The 3,676-nt window shown below is 34.5% G+C and overlaps 1 pseudogene; it reads right to left on the bottom strand.

Annotated features, from left to right (window-relative positions):
- Positions 1-345: 345 nt before the first annotated feature.
- Positions 346-1,019, bottom strand: LOC108367151 (zinc finger BED domain-containing protein 1-like; annotated as a pseudogene).
- Positions 1,020-3,676: the final 2,657 nt, after the last annotated feature.

The following is a 3,676-nucleotide window of genomic DNA, read 5'->3' as shown; positions in this document are numbered from 1 at the left end:
TAGTTGAACCAAAAGTTGGCTGCCCCCCCACTTCATTGGAAGCGATTAGTTGAAAGGCCGTTCATACCAGGCGATTGCTGCTTTCAGCTAAAAGTTGCCTGTAAAATCGCCTCATTTAAACACCGTATAAGAGATCATATTTTCTTATAGAAATTTATCAATTCATTAGTTCATAATTTTTGCTGCTGAACAGCAGCATATTCAAATTTTTTTCTTTGAGTCTAGATCGCCTATCTGAAACTATTTCCCCCGCTTTGCTGAACATTCTCTCCGATTCCGTGGATGTAGCTGGAATACATTNATTTAAACACCGTATAAGAGATCATATTTTCTTATAGAAATTTATCAATTAATTAGTTCATAATTTTTGCTGCTGAACAGCAGCATATTCACATTTTTTTCTTTGAGTCTAAATCGCCTATCTGAAACTATTTCCCCCGCTTTGCTGAGCATTCTCTCCGATTCCGTGGATGTAGCTGGAATACATAAATATTTTGATGCCAGGACTTGCAGCTGCTTCATGTCGTTCAATCTAGTCTGAATTCGAAAAAAATATTAATACATAATATTAACGGTGTGTTATTAGAAACACTAACTTTCCAATATTCCAATGGGTCAGTGTTCAGCGGCTCGTTTGGTTTTTCTGCGTATTCTCGCAAAGCGATGATGACATCGGCGCGTTTAGATTTAATTTTGGATGACAGTTTTTCTTTCAAGAACTCATAAATTTCGGGGATTTCCAAATCTTCAGGTTTTGACGGTTCCTCATTGTTGTCAGTTGATGTTGAAGAAATAGTTCTGTTAATTCAGGCCAGTTCATTTTCCAACAAAATGAATGCTTGCGTTGCATTTTGAGGAGATCGAAAACCAGCTTTTTTAAAGCGCGGGCCTAACAGGGAAGCCAGTCTCGGAGTGCTCATAGATTCGTAAATAAACAGCATCTGTTTAATTTTTTCAGCTAAATATGCGCACGTTTCATAACTCTCTGTAGTTTGCAATTTCGATTCCAGTTTCAGCATAGTTGAATATAAGCCACATACTATGGGAATTACATGCGAAATTTTTACATACTGATTCGCTGAAACGATGCTTGTATTTATGTTAAATGGTTCCAAAGATAAACAAAGGTCTTCTAGTTGCAATATTTCATCTGCTGTTAGAACCGAAGGTGTTTTGGGTGTGCTTAAAAGCACTGCAGAGATGGCTTCTTTAATAAGGAGAATTCGCTGTACCATAGCAAAGGCACTATTCCACCTTGTTGGCACTTCTTGTATAAGCCCGTAATGACCATCCTCGCCCTGTTCTTTCCTTAATTTTGCATATGCAATAGTGCTACTTTTAAAATATGCAACAATACGTTTACACTTTGTCAGCAACATTTTAACCTTTTCAGTTGACAAAGCATCTTGTACAACAAGATTGATAGAATGAGCAAAACAGGAATGATGTTTCTTCTGAATTAATTCACAAGCCCTTATCATTGACGCAGCGTTGTCTGTTACCACACAGATAACTTTCTGAGATATGTTCCATTTAAGCATGCACTGCCGCAATGATTCTGAAATATTTTCAGCTGAGTGATTCAGCTCATTTGCTAGCTTTGATGTTGTTAATACAGCCGATCGCAGTTTGAAGTCGTTCGATATGAAATGGCATGTTACGGTCAAAAAGCTCTCATTTGCCTTTGATGACCAACAGTCGGTGGTTATAGCACAGCTCTCGGCTTGATTAAGAAAACTTTTCAATTTTACTTCCAAATTGCAATACAGTTTTTGCAATAAACTTTTTGAATGGTATTTCGCGAGGGCAATTCATATCTCGGATCAAAGCTGTGTACATGCGCGTTAGAGCGGAATCCAGTTCTGCTTTGCGCACCGAGTTATTGTCATACTTGTTATGTCGGAAATATTCGTTTATTGTATTTTTATGCGTTTCAGGCTTAGAAAAAAGAGGATGCGTACGCTTCAAATGATCAATGAGGTTCGACGTGTTTCCGCTCGTTTTGTATGACTTTTTACAAATCAAACACTTGGCGAATTTTCTTTGTAAATCAAATTCAAAATGCGTCCAAATGTCAGAAGTAGATCTTCTTAAGCGTTTTTTTGGTTGAGCATCTATGCAGNTATTGTCATACTTGTTATGTCGGAAATATTCGTTTATTGTATTTTTATGCGTTTCAGGCTTAGAAAAAAGAGGATGCGTACGCTTCAAATGATCAATGAGGTTCGACGTGTTTCCGCTCGTTTTGTATGACTTTTTACAAATCAAACACTCGGCGAATTTTCTTTGTAAATCAAATTCAAAATGCGTCCAAATGTCAGAAGTAGATCTTCTTAAGCGTTTTTTTGGTTGAGCATCTATGCAGATAGAGAGAGGTTGTTAGAGCCAGTTTTTCAGTGTTTGAACTCAGTTTGCAGTTTTTCAGTCAAATTTAAACATAGTTTAACTAAACTTCGTTCAAACTGAGTTTAAACTATCGCCTAACAACTGGCCCTTAATAAGGCAAAATTAAAAAAGTTATATATTTCACTAAATTGTTTATGAAATGAAAACATCGGGTAAGTGAAACGAAGTATGAATTTTATGTAACTATTTCAACTTTTAATATCAATTTAATATCAACTTAAAGATATATTACTTAATTGTCTTTACTTTGACCTCATTACTTTTTTAATCGGTTACGTAGTTTAGAAAATATTAATATTTTCTAAACTACGTAACCGATTAAAAAAGTAATGAGGTCAAAGTCTGTCTCTTATACACATCTAGATGTGTATAAGAGACAGACTTTGACCTCATTACTTTTTTAATCGGTTACGTAGTTTAGAAAATATTAATATTTTAAAATATCGCAAACATTTCTTAACCTCTTATATCTTCTTTACTTTTTAATTGCGGCAAATAATACTTATATAGTTAAAATCAGCGCAAAAAGTACTAGCCATCTGTATTTTTAGTTTTTCTATAGCTGAACGGTTGGTTATCTTGATGTTATGATATTTTCTCGAATATGTCAAATAAGGTAAAAAAATATTCTTTTTAATACAAATGCCTGAAAATTACCGTTGATTTTTTAGGGCGTTGAGTAGCTTCAGCCTTATCGCACAAATTTAAATCTCTAATTAAAGTTTGAAATTTTGGTGATCGTTTTGTTTTTTTTTAATTGATAATTATCTGTGAATACTGTGCAAAGTTTCAAACTTTTATAGTTTTTGGTTACAGAATCAACTATATTTGTATTAAAAAAATATTTTCATTGAATAAGCAAAAAACCAGAGCATAAAAACTTTTTGGCTTTTAGCGTAAGTGTACATCAACACTGGTATTTTCGTCGTCCTCTTGGCATAAAAAACGATTAGAGCACGTAGGTATTATTTTGTGTGAAATTCAAAGTTAGTGTGTTATTAATTATGGTCAGCGGTAACTAAACAGGTGACACCAGCTAGCCGGTGGGACGCTTTAAAATCACCCGATTTTATTAAATTCAGGACTCAGGAATTTCTTCTGAAGTTCGCTTGAATAAAAACCGTGGAAAAGTGCAACTGGAAAGCCGGAAAATTGGTTTCGCAAATAGCCGAAGCCATATAAATGTTTTTCTTATATGACTTGGCACTTTATAACACCTGCAAATGGTAATTGTAAATTGTTTGCCTCAAAAGATTTTTATATTTTTGAA

This window comes from Rhagoletis zephyria, unplaced genomic scaffold (genome assembly GCF_001687245.7).
Source record: "Rhagoletis zephyria isolate East Lansing unplaced genomic scaffold, Rhagoletis_zephyria_1.1 Rzeph_scaffold_02564, whole genome shotgun sequence".
NCBI classification, from domain to species: Eukaryota; Metazoa; Arthropoda; class Insecta; order Diptera; family Tephritidae; genus Rhagoletis; species Rhagoletis zephyria.
Note: the sequence above shows the minus strand (reverse complement) of the source record. Positions and strands in the feature narration are given on the sequence as shown.